Genomic DNA, 13529 nt, shown 5'->3' on the forward strand with positions numbered 1-13529 from the left:
AAACCTCAGGTTCATTTGAAGCCAACTCTCTTCCCACTCTGTGCCTATCCCTGTGGACCTGCTCCACCTCTTCCTCTGCTGTTCTATATTCACTATCTATCCTTCTTGACGAGGACAACCCCTGCAAACATATGCCAGTTTCTATCGACTCTCTCTTACCCACTCAAGATTTTGCCTCTGTAATTCTCCCCTTTGAATCCCTGGTTTGATTAGTGTTTCCCTATCATTTTCTCAGCCCACGAACATGCTGTTATATCTCCCATCTTTAAAAGAGCCTCTCTTGACTCCATTTCCCCCATCAGTTATGACCCTAATTCCCTTCTTCTTTTCACACAAAATTATTCGAAAGAATATTCCGTCTCTAATTTCTCTTCTTTTATTCTATTTTCAACCCACTTCAAAAAGGATTTTGCCTCCACCAGTCCATCAGAACTGCTCTGGTAGCTAATGCCCTCTACATGCTACATCCAGTGGTCATGTCTCATCCTTTCAGCAGCATTTGACAAAGGGGGTCTCTCTAAGTCTTCTCTAAAAAACCTCTTCATGTGACTTCTGTATCACTACACTCACCTGGCTTGATTCCTACCTCTCTGGCCACCCTTTCGGAATCCTCATTGCTGGTCCACACAATCCCCACCTTCCATGCTAAAGGTTCCAATGCCCCAAGTTTAATCCTTGGGTCTGACAGCTTTTTGGCTGCACTCACTGCTTAGGGGATTTTATCCAACCTCAGAGTTTTAAACTCTCTCTACACCTGATGGTTCCCCAACTTGCACCCCTAACCTGAACCTCTTTCCAGAGCTCCGGTCTTGATGATCTGGTTGTGTACTCTGTGTCTCCACTTGAAAGCCTAACAGGCATGTCAAACTTAGTGTGTTCAAAGGTGAACACTTGCTGTTTACCTTAACACTATTCCTTCCTTAGCCTTGCCAAGCAGATAAATGGCAACTCCATTTTTTGACAAAAAAGCGGTGTCATCTTTGACTTTTCTTCATAGCCAAACCGTCAACAAATTCTGTCTGTTCTACCTTCAGCATGTTTCCAGAATTAGACTGTCATTATTTCTCAAGCTCCTAACTTGTCTTCCTGTTCCTGTCTTTGCTTTTTGTTGGTCTATTCTTAACACTGCAACCAGACTTGATTTGTTAATTCCTAAGTCAGATTATGTCACTTCTTGACTTAAAACGTGTATCTCACTGAGAGTAAAGATGAAAGCATTCCTCTCCCCATCCTCTCTTTGACGTCTTCTCTTTCTCTCCCTCTCATTCACTCTGCCCTAGCTCACTGCACGTGGCTGTCCTTCAAACAAACTAGGCATGTATATTTGTTCATCTGTTCCATCTCCGTAGGAGACAGACATCCCCCACGGACATCTTAATGGACATCTCCTCCACTTCCCTCAAAAGGAATCCAGCGACTTCCCTGTGGTCCAGTGGTTAAGACTCCACACTTCTGATGCAGGGAATGGGTTTTGATTCCTGGTTGGGGAACTAAGATCCCTCACGCTGTGGGGCAAATAAGCCTGCATGCCACAGCTAAAGAGTTCATTGCTCTGCAATGAAGACCCAGTGGAGCCAACATAAAAATAAATAAAGTAATCCAAAGGTCATCATGTTAGATGACCTTCCTTGGTCACTGTGGTGGCCAGCCTCCAGCATGGCCCCAGTGATTTCCGCATCCTGATATTCATACCCTCGTGTCCCCTCCCACACTGTACCAGGGTTGGTTTGTGTGACGGCAGAGGTACTGATGAGCCGCTTGAGATTAGGTGATCCAGGCCTGCAGCTTCTTGAGCATGTGATCTCCTCCTTGAATCATTCTCTCTGCATTTGAGAGAGCAAGCCACTATGTCACAAGCAGTCCTCTGGAGAGGCAAGGAACCAAGGCCTCTTGCCAATAGCCATGCGAGTTGAGCATGGAAGCTCATAGTCAATATCTTGTTTGCAAGTTCATCAGAGATCCTGAGCCAGAACCATTCCTGTTAAGTCATTCTTGACTTCCCAACCTTAGAAGTGTGTGAAATAGTAAATGTTTAGGATTTCAGCTGTTAAGTTTTGGAGTAGTTTGTCATACAGCAATAAATAATCCAGACACGCTGTATCCAAACTCATCCCCTGACATCACGTTGACTTTTTGCTTTGTGTTTTCTTCTTAGCATTAATTATGCTATTTGTTTGTCTTGTTTTGGTCTTCCTCCCTAACTAGGATGTAAACTTCTGAAGGGCAGGTATTTTTGTCTGTTTTGCTCACTGTCATGTCCCTGGCACTTAGAACAGTCTGACAGATAGCCTGCACTCAACCAGTATTTGTTAAGTAAGTGCATAAGTAAATGAATGAATCTGATTCCAGCCTTCCGTGTGAAAATTCTCCTAATAAATTTACTTATAATTCTAATCTTTCTCACAGTTCTCCAAGAATCCCTTTTATTCCAAAGCCTGTGGGGTCACTTCTGCTATAACATAATGTATGTGCTCCTAAAAATCACCTCATTATGCAAATGCCATACAATAAAAACCACATGGGGAAAATGGGGTTAGAGGTCACAAAACTTAAATACACTTTAACTTTGTCAGCCACAGCAACAAAAAGCACAAGAACCTAAAAAACGGGCAGCACAATTTATGCTACTAAATGGTTAAGAAATGCGTGAATATTACAATAAATAAGGCACATACCTTGAAACAGACTTGAATTTTGCACATGGAAGTGGGTGTCAGAAGGGGAGCAGTTTATGAGTTGTCAGGGGTGGAAGGGGGTTATCTAAAATTGGGAAGAAAGATATAACACAGTTTGGGAGCCTAGCCAGGTGGTAGAAAGTTGAGGGGTGTGCTTGTATACATTCTGTGTGTTCCTACCTTGCTTAGTGCAGTTAAGAGCATTTTTGTCCATTCGCCTAGTGTTTCTCAGGATAAGATCAAGCGTAAGCAAGTCCAAGATTTGCATTGTGCTCAAATTTCCCTTTAATATACGAACCAGGTCAGAACAAATGCATGTTTTCAAAATGAGCCTTAGAGCAAAACTGACTGTATCTTTGTTTATATAATGTCCTAAGGCCATAATGGTCTGCTTTCTCCTTTTTGCCTGGCCAATTCCATCTTTACTTCAAGGTTTATTTTTCATTGCCCATCTTATTACCTACATAGACTTTATCTTTTTTGAACATTCTTCCGCTTCCCTCTCACTCTTATTTTATCATCTTCTTGAAACCGCATATCAGTTCAATCCACTTGTGATTAGGTCTCTCTCTCTGACTAGCTATAAACTACTTAAAGGCTGGAGAAGCCCCAACTCATTGTACTTCCAGTACTCATCCTAGGACTGTGCCTTACATTTGATAGCTATTGAAAATCATTTGCAGCTTTAATTTTGATCCTGAGGTGGGATTACATGAGGCCTTTCATCTCAGCTTAACCCCTAATGTTAACAGCAGGGTCACTCAGGGGGAAACTCAGACCAGGAACGAGGACCAGAAACCAAAACCTCAGAGTCAAGATGAATGCAGTGCTGAGGAGGTGATGGGCCCCGAAAGGGGCTGTGTTCATTGACCGCAGTCTGGCTGGTTTAATCAGGATTTGACCCTAGAATGAAAGAAGTTGGAAGAAAAGAAGGATAATTTTGATTCAGAATTTAAAATTCCTTGCCTGGAAGGAAAGTAGTTCTTAGTATTAGAACTAGTTCACCATCCGGAGAAGGCAATGGCACCCCACTCCAGTACTCTTGCTTGGAAAATCCCATGGACAGAGGAGCCTGGTAGGCTCCAGTCCATGGGGTCGCTAAGAGTCGGACACAACTGAGCGACTTCACTTTCACTTTTCACTTTCATGCATTGGAGAAGGAGATGGCAGCCCACTCCAGTGTTCTTGCCTGGAGAGTCCCAGGGACGGGGGAGCCTGGTGGGCTGCCGTCTATGGGGTCGCACAGAGTCGGACACGACTGAAGTGACTTAGCGTAGCATAGCATAGTTCACCATCACAGCCTAAATGAATAGTTCCTGAAAAGTCAAGGGTGGGCTGACATTACACCTCTCTCCAAAGATAACAGGGAAAGCCACAAAAACTCTATCTATCTGGGTGATAGAGCAATCTCGGCACCAAAGGCTATGGTTTGGGAAAGGGAATGGGATGACTTTGGGGCTTTACTGATGGGGCATCAATTTGTGAAGTAAAAATGGGTCAGGCCACATCATTGCTCATTCCAGGAGGCATCATTCAGATGGCAGTCTCTGTGAACCTCCTGTGTGCCAACTTCAAATGAGTCTTTGAAGGGGAGACTGACTGACAACCCACTTGCTTCCAGATGTATTTCAGGTATGTGGAGCTCATGGGGGCCATGGGTGTTGTAGCTAGTACATAATGCTGGAACTCGCTTTATGGGTCTAATTAGGGTTTATGACAAAACAAACAACAAACAAAACCCTGCATTATTAACTCAAAAATAAGAGCTCAAGTTACAGTTATTTTACATGTGCCTTAACATATCCACCAGCAGAAGCTAAAATCCCTTCTTCATTTTCTACAACTCAAAAGATTATTTATTTTTGGAGATTCACCCTCCCATCAACAACAACAATAAAAAGAGCTTAAGAAGAGGTGGCAAGAATACATAGAGGGACTATACAAAAACGACCTTTTATACAAAAATGAACTATACTTAATGACCCAGATAACTGTGATGGTGTGGTCACTCACCTAGAGCCAGACATCCTGGAGTGTGAAGTCATCCTTAGGAAGCATTACTATGAACAAAGCTAGTGGAAGTGATGGAATTCCAGCTGAACTGTTGCAAATCCTAAAAGATAATGCTGTTAAAGTGCTGCACTCAATATGTCAGCAAATTTGGAAAACTCAGCAGTGGCCACAGGACTGGAAAAGGTCAGTTTTCATTCCAATCCCAAGGAAGGGCAATGCCAAAGAATGTTCAGACTATTGTACGATTGTAGTTCTTTCACATGCTAGCAAGATAATGCTCAAAAGCCTTCAAGCTAGGTTTCAACAGTATGTGAACCAAGAACTTCCAGATATACAACCTAGGTTTAAGAAAGGCAGAGGAACAAGAGATCAAATTGCCAACATTTGTTGGATCCCAGCAAAAGCAAGGGAATTCCAGAAAACTATCTACTTCTGCTTCACTGACCACACGAAAGACTTTGGTGGATCACAACAAACTGTGGAAAATTCTTAAAGAGATGGGAGTACCAGATCACCTAACCTGCCTCCTGTGAAACCTGTATGCAGGTCAAGAAGCAACAGTTAGAACCAGACATGGAACAACAGACTAATTCAAAATTGGGAAAGGAGTATGACAAGGCTGTATATTGTCACACTGTTTATTTAACTTATATGCAGAATACATCATGTGAAATGCCAGGCTGGATAAATTACAAGCTGGAATCAAGATTGCCAGGAGAAACATCAACAACCTCAGATACACAGATGATGTAACTCTTAGTAGAAAGTGAAGAGAAACTAAAGAGCCTCTTGATGAAAGTGAAAGAGGAGAGTGGAAAAGCTGGCTTGAAACTCAACATTCAAAAAATGAAGATCATGGCATCTGGTCCCATTACTTCATGGCAAATAGATGGGGAAACAATGGGAACAGTGGCAGATTTTATTTTCTTGGGCTCCCAAATCACAGTAACTGCTGCCATGAAATTAAAAGATGCTTGGAAGAATAGCTATGACAAATCTAGACAACATATTAAAAAGCAGACACATCACTTTGCTTACAAAGGTCCATAGAGTCAAAGCTATGGTTTTTCCAGTAGTCATGTATGGATGTGAGAGTTGGACCATAAAGAAGGCTGAGCGCTGAAGAACTGATACTTTGAACTGTGGTTCTGGAGAAGACTCTCTAGAGTTCCTTGGACTGCAAGGAGATCAAACCAGTTAATCCTAAAGGAAATCAAACCTGAATATTCATTGGAAGGGCCGATGCTGAAGCTCAAACCCCAATATTTTAATCACCTGATGCAAAGACCTGACTCACTGAAAAAGACCCTGATGCTGGGAAAGACTGAGGGCAGAAGGAGGAGAGGCAGAGGATGAGATGGTTGGATAGCATTACCCATTCAATGGACAAGAATTTGAGCAAACTCCCGGAGAAGGAAATGGCACCCCACTCCAGTGTTCTTGCCTGGAGAATCCCATGACAGAGGAGCCTGGTGGGCCTCTGAGGTCCATGCGGTTGCACAGAGCTGGGTAACACTGAGTGACACTTTCACTTTCACCAGGAGATAGTGAAGGACAGGGGACTCTGCAAAGAGTCATTCCTGACTTAGGGACTGAACAAGAACCACAGCAGCAACAACAAGCCTCCCATCGTGTCTCTAAGGGCCCCAGAGGCCCTGGCATTCCCCTGATACAGGAGAGGAAAAACTGGTTTCCTCTCCATTTTAGGTTCACTGCCTGGGGCCCTGTAAATTAGATTGATAAAGGACAGATTAACAAGAGAAAACAAACGCAAGTTTATTAATCAACTTTATTAAGGTGTGAATGGTACATATACAGAAGAGCCCTCAATGATGAGGAACTCAAATTGGTGGTTAGAACTTGGGCTTATATAGTATCTTCAAAGTAAATTTTTGGAGAAGTGACAAGACAAAGGAAAAGGACTTTGAGCTTCTAAGGCAGCAGTTGGAGGAAGGTGAATATTAATATATGGGTGAACTAATGGGGGATAGGGTTGTTTCAGTAAAGTCTGTGATGCAGATTCCCTCTGGTGACATTTCTGGGCTAATAACGGTCCAGAGTTGTGATTTACCTCTGTTCTTCTTGAACAGGGAATGGGGACACCTTTACGAATTTATGTCCTGCTTCTGGGCAAGTAGGGAGAGGAAGGAAGAGAGCTTTTTTGTGTCTGCTTCTCCTCAGTTGCCTTCAGCTCAAAATCATTCTTATGCCAAAGTGGCATATTTGGGGGCAGTGCATGCTGCTACCCTCATAGCTCTATGAGTAGGCTCCCGGCTCCCCACCCTCGGTCACCACTGCAGTACCTTAATTTCCACTTCACTGAACTTCTCTGGGGACTGTGAGCCATCACCTCGTGCCAGCTGCCTTGATCACACAGGATTCTCAGACTCTGGGAGGTGATGTTACCCTCTGTGCCCAAACTCGTGTATACCGGAGGTAGTCAGTCTGGGATGATCAGATAGTGTCAAAAGACATGTGAACAGGCAGGAGGAAGGAGAGAACCCCCGAGGCTCACCTCAGTCCTCCTGATGGCCGTGTGTGTGGATTAGGGGCGCTAGGACACAGCTGCTGTTGCAGTGGCTGCCCTTTGCCAAGTGTTGAAAATAACGATCATGCCTCTATTCCGGTCCTCTGTTGCTGAGAATTCAGAACTAATTATAAATATGCTCAATGATCGTTTATCCCAAACCTTAATATTTGTTCTCTTCTCTGCCCTACCCTCATCTGGGGAGTGAGTAGAGTATATCTGAGATAAATGGGCTGCGAGAAGTCAAGAGGAAACTGCTGAAAAGCTGATTTTCCAGTTTGGCTGGCCAGTAGATTGCCAACCCCAGCTACTTTCCCCTCTTCCCAAAACTTGACTGCCCATAGATCAGAAATTACACTGTTACTCATTTCATTGGAGGGAATTGACTGGTTTGGTGGAGGAAGACTGTCAAATAAACGCTCAGCAATTGTTTATAAATTCGTTTAGATTGCTTGACTACATAGGAGTCAGGATGATCTTTATAGAAGGTGATGAAATTATATACTAGGATTAAAACAACCACATGAATAAAGCTGTTTATAAGCAGACACCAACAAAGGTGTTTTTTTCCCCAGCCTATGAGAGAAAAAAAATTATAATTGTAAAAATTTAACCTTTATTCCTTTGTAACTTTCCACAGATTGAGAAGATAGGGCGTTGCCTGAACAACAGCAACAAAATTTTTCAATCTAAGAACAGAGTTTTGAATTGAGATAATCATAAGGGTTTTGAATGCTCATCCCCGTGTAGGAACTGCTTTGAGCTATAGGACAGGCAGCAGCCCCAAGTGGCTCACTTTGCCGTGGTTTTGTTTGCACTGAAGACAGCAGAGGAGAGGAGGAGATGTTGCCATGTCGCCCTGGAGGAGTGAAGAGACTCAGCGTGTCCTCTGCTGCGTCCTTCGTTCCGCCCTGTGCAGGCCTCGAGACCTCTCCTTTCTCCCGCCAGTAGGGACTGCATTAACCAGCTCAAGCTGCCATCACGAAATACTAATGAATGGGTGGCTTAGACAAATGTATTTTCTCACAGTTCTGAAGACTGAGAAGTCCCAGATCAAGGTCCAGCAGGGTCGGTTTCTGATAAAGACTCTCTTCCTGGCTGCCTTCTCCCTGTGTCCTCACAGGGTGGGGAGAGAGAATAAGCTCTCTGGTGTCTCCTGTTACACAAACTTATCAGGGTCCCACCCTTATGACTTCATTTAACCTTAATTACTTTATTACTCCAAATGCAGTCACACTGGGAGGTAGGGCTTCAACATATGAATTTAGAGGGGCACAATTTGACTCATAGCATTCCACTCCTAGCCCCCCAGATTCATGTCTTATTGCCTGCAAAATACATTAACTAGAGTGGGTTGCCATTTCCTTCTCCAATGCATGAAAACGAAAAGTGAAAATGAAGTCGCTCAGTTGTGTCCGACTCTTAGCGACCCCATGGACTGCAGCCTACCAGGCTCCTCCCTCCATGGGATTTTCCAGGCAAGAGTGCTGGAGTGGGGTGCCGTTGCCTTCTCCGAACTCCATCCCAACAGCCCCCAAAGTCAGCTTATTCCAGTATCAACTCTGAAGTTTAAAGTCTCAGATAAATGTCATCCAAAGCAGGTATGCATGATGCCTGAGGGGTAAAATCATCCTAAGGCAAAATTCTTCAGCTGTGATCCTGGTGCGTGCGTGCTATGTAGCTTCAGTCCTATCTGACTCTGTGTGACCCTGTGGACTGTAGCCCACCAGGCGCCTCTGTCCATGGGGATTCCCCAGGGAAGAATACTGGAATGCATTGCCGTTCCCTTCTCCAGGGGAACTTCCTGACCCACAGATCAAACCTGCATCTCTTATGTCTCCTGCATTGGCAGGCTGGTTCTTTACGGTTAATGCCACCAAACCAGACAATTTATGTGCTTCCAAACTACAATGGTGGGCAGGCATAGGAGAGACATTCCCATTCCAAATGGGAGGAATCCAAAGGAAGAAATGGTTGGTGGGTCCCAAGCAAGGTAAAGTTCATTGGCTCTTAAGGTTTGCAATGATCCACTTTTGCTCGGTGCCCTGTCTGCTAGACCCACTGGGGTGGCTGTCCTGCCTTCAGGACCCACGGCAGCAGTACCTTCACAGCTCTGGTACTGGGGCTCCTGCCCCCAAGGCTCTGGGCAGCTCCACCCTGGAGGCTGTCTGTTCTGTTGAAACCAAGACGATGGCCTCACCCTTTGAAACCAAGGAGGCAGCCCTAAAGACCTTTGAATTACCTGAGCAGTTATACTTCCCTTTTTTTGAAGACTAGGAGACATTTACAGCCTAACAGCCCTATGGTCCTCTTCTTAAAACCTAAAAAGTCCGATAGCCTTCCTTCATTTTATTTCATTTTCTCTGTCTCCTTTAGTTCACATTGACAGTGTCTTTCCAGGTATAAGTGAAAATAAGTGAAACTCGCTCAGTCATGTCCAACTCTTCATGACTTTTTGGACTGCAGCCCGTCAGTCTCCTCTGTTCATGGAATTCTCCAGGCAAGAACACTGGAGTGGGTTGCCATTTCCTTCTCCAGGGGATCTTCCCGACCCAGGGATTGAACCCGGGTCTCCTGCATTGCAGCTGGACTCTTTACCATCTGAGCCACCAAGGAAGTCAGGTTTAATCAGGTACAATCACATCTATATTCCTGGCTTCTGCTGAGATGAACTGAGTAAGTCCAGGAATTACATCCATGATCAGTTTATCAAATGGTTGTTCATGTACCCTTAGGATTCTCTTGGCAACAAAGTTTCTCTTTCTCTCTTTGTACAACATGAATAGGATAATTTTCCAAATCTTGACGTTCTGGTTCCTTTTTTGCCTAAGAGGTCGAGCAGTGGTCCCACCTCCACAGCTCTGATACTGGGGTTCTTCAGTTCATCTCTCTCCTTTCACATTTTACTATGAGTTAGGAGGAATCAAGCCACTCCTTCAATACTTTGCTTGAAAATCTCCTCAGTTAAATATCCAACTTTATAGTTCATAAATTCTGCTGCTACTGCTAAGTCGCTTCAGTCATGTCCGACTCTGTGCCACCCCATAGACGGCAGCCCACCAGGCTTCCCTGTCCCTGGGATTCTCCAGGCAAGAACACTGGAGTGGGTTGCTATTTCCTTCTCCAATGCATGAAAGTAAAAAGTGAAAGTGAAGTCACTCAGTCGTGTCCGACCTTCAGTGACCCCATGGACTGCAGCCTCCCAAGCTCCTCCATCCATGGATTTTCCAGGCAAGAGCACTGGAGTGGGTGCCATCGCCTTCTCTGAAGTGTGGCCATGCTTTTTGCCACTTCGTAACAAGGATAACCTTTCCTCTAATTTCCAACAATATGTTCCTTATTTCCATCTGAAATCTCACCAGAATCACCTTTAAGTTCTAATTCAAGTCCAAAGGCCTGAGAACCCAGAGAATTGATGACGTAACTTTCAGTTGAAAAGTTGGCAGGCTTGAGACCGAAGAAGAGCTGATGTTTCAGTTCAAGTTCAAAGACAGGAGAAGACCAACGTCCCAGCTGAAGGCTGACAGGCCTGAGGAGTTTCCTCTTTAGCATTTTGTTCTATTCAGGTCTTCAACTGATTGGATGAGGCCCGTTCACATTAGGCAGGACAATCTGCTTTACTTAGTCTATCAATTCAAATGTTTACCTCATCCAGAAACACCCTCACAGACACAATCAGAATAATGTTTTACCAAATGTCTGGGTACCCATGTCCCAGTCAAGTTGGTCCAGAAAATCCCTACCACAGAGATCATCCAAGGAGGTCATAATAGAATTTTAAAGCCTTTCCCTTAATAAGCTTTCACCGAGGGACTTCCCTCGTGGTCCAGTGGTTGCAGCTACTGAGCCCATGCATCTGGAGCCCTTGCACCACAACCAGAGGGCCTGCATGCTGCAACAAAGTTCCCTTGTGCTGCAAGTAAGACCTGATGCAGCCAAAAATAAATAATAAGTGAATATCTTAAACACACACACACAAACAGCCTTTGATGGGGTATATGCTAGGTAAAAGGTCCCATTTCTTAAGACTTGATTCCAAGCAGATTAGGTTGTTACCACAGATACTAAGCCCTTCTCTACTGGATGGTGTGGTACAGCTCGCAGTTTCAGTGACTGCAGGCTCTGAATGGCAGTACTGCCATGAAATGGGCAGCAATTGCGAGGAGGCAAGGCAGGAGAAGCTCTGCTAGATCAGTGCTTCTCAAGGAGTATATGAAGTACTTGGGTAGCTCATCAAAAAGCAGATTCTGATTCAGCAGTTCTGAGGTACAGTTTGAGATTCTTCATTTCTAATACACTCCCAGGTGATGCTAATCCTGCTGGTCTAGGGGTCACATTTCGAAGAGTAAGGTACTAGATGAGTTTTAAAGTCCCTTCTGATTCTCAAAATTTGGTGCAATTCAGCAATTCTCGATGAATTTATTCGGTGCCATGATAGTATGAAGTAGCCAATAGAGATGTAAAAATACCTGCCTTCAAAGTGCTAACTTACATTGAGAAATCTGAACAAATAGCTACAAATTAAGTGATGGCTCGAATTTCTTGGCCCGCCCACCTCTGAGTGTCTGGACTCTCAGGAAGGCATTCTTTTGGAAGCTTTTGTAGCAATGCCTTGCCTTCCCAAGAAGTTTGGCCTCATTTGTGCGGGGGGGAGCCAGGAATCTGAAATGTGGTACTTTAACCACCTAGAAAACTAACCCAAACAGATGAATAAGAACAAGAAGAAAATCAGTTCAATGAGAGAGTGTAGTGTTCTTTCCAGTCACACAATGTCAAATGTATTGGGCTGCATCCCCGAGAAAACTAGGGGTACACAGCCTTATGCACAAGGTAGCTCTGAGAAAGGACGTCTCTGAGTCCCCCCAAGAAGGAATGCAGGAGATACTCAGCAGGAAATGGCTAACACTGTGGATAGGGATCGTGTGCTCAGATGGGAATGGTCATGGGGCCTTCAGAAGCGCCAGTATTATCAAGCAGTCTTTCAAGCTAAGGACCTTGATCCCTTAGGTGCAACTCAGAGTGGCAAAGGTTAGGGAGGGAGGAGCTGAGAGGAAGTCAAAAAACCGGTAAAACTATAAACAAAAATGGGAGAGCGATGTTACGAGGGATGGAGTGGGGAACCTCGCTGGCCCAGAGGAAGGTGGCGGAAGGACCAGGTGATTCCCCTATGGCGTTAGCTATGAAATGAATAGCTGGCCGCAACAAGCAAAATGCTTGCTGCGTAGGCCTTTTCACAGTGAATAGCTCAGGCTAGACTCATGATTGTTGGGCAGAAACCACTTCCCTGAACAGTCCTCCCGCCACAATCCAGTTCTCCAGTCCCTGCTTGCCCAGCCCTAATCCCCACTCTCTACCCTCCGCGGTGGCCCTGCTAAGGCGGAGGGCGACTGGAGAGCCTGATAGAGGGCCTCCCCCAGGCCCCTTGGTCCTCACACACGCACACACACACACTCACACACACTCCCTTACCAGGCCAGTTGATTGAGCTCAGAATGCCTGAGCTGGTGGGGGTTGGAAGAGGGGGAAGGGGGAGGGAAGGAAGAGGAGAATCAAACAGAAACCTTCTCATCTTTCTATCAGCAGCCATGCAAGGAATATTGTTCAGCATGGCACAAAAGCGGCCCTGAAAATAGCTGCAGCCAGAGCGGGGCTGCCAACCACTGCCTGAGATAACGTCTACTTGGAGACACTGGTGTCTTTGTGGCGCTGTCAGTGTCCCTATTGTTCCCAAGCCTATTGCCTGGGGAATATTGTTCCCAGCTTTGTCTCCCCCGGCTCACTCTTGTTTGCCTTTACTTACCCTTTCATTCCTTGCTGCCTTTGTGCTCTTCCATTTTCTCCTTTGTCTCTCCTTCTCTAAGCCTGCCTGTGGCTGTGGACTGGTGCCCAGGGAGACAATAGGCCCTACCCACTCCCAACCTGTGGCCCCACCCTGAGCCACACACACTCCATAGTTCTCACTCTCCTAAGTGGCACCCAAAATGTCCCAAAGGCAGGAGAGCCTGGAGGGGGGGTGAGGTGCAAACTACCCATTCCCCTCCTGGTAACAGCGAGGAAGGCCAATGGGGTATTTGGTTCCAGGGGGAAGTCTGAAATGCCTAAAGTGGGTCCGTCTCTTTCTGGATCTCTTTCTCTTTTTTTAAAAAAGTAGGTTTAGGGTCCAGTCAAAGGGATAGGACATGCTCACACTCCGCCTCCCCCAAAGCCTCTCTCAAGTGCCCAGCAAGCACGTCTCTGACCAGGGCACTCATTTTTCTTCCCCCTCCCTTTCAGCCTCCTGGATCAAAGCGACTTCTGTTTATTTGCACATTCAA

The 13529-nt window shown here is 45.2% G+C and overlaps 2 long non-coding RNA genes across 2 annotated transcripts in view; one reads left to right on the forward strand and one right to left on the reverse strand.

Annotated features, from left to right (window-relative positions):
- Window positions 1–4307, forward strand: part of LOC147357145 (uncharacterized) — a 67747-nt gene extending 63440 nt beyond the window's left edge. Inside the window, exon 4 of the long non-coding RNA XR_015143812.1 lies at window positions 4199–4307. This is a non-coding gene — a long non-coding RNA (uncharacterized LOC147357145). The remainder of the gene's footprint in view (window positions 1–4198) is intronic.
- Window positions 2937–13088, reverse strand: LOC147357146 (uncharacterized). Its single transcript, XR_015143811.1, has 3 exons — window positions 13016–13088; window positions 4689–4788; window positions 2937–3578 (listed from the first exon to the last, which is right to left on the reverse strand). It is a non-coding gene; the product is annotated as an uncharacterized LOC147357146 (long non-coding RNA).
- Window positions 13089–13529: the final 441 nt, after the last annotated feature.

This window comes from Bos grunniens, chromosome 16, assembly GCF_055505025.1.
Source record: "Bos grunniens cultivar Pamir isolate PY7600 chromosome 16, Bosgru_T2T1.0, whole genome shotgun sequence".
NCBI classification, from domain to species: domain Eukaryota; kingdom Metazoa; phylum Chordata; class Mammalia; order Artiodactyla; family Bovidae; genus Bos; species Bos grunniens.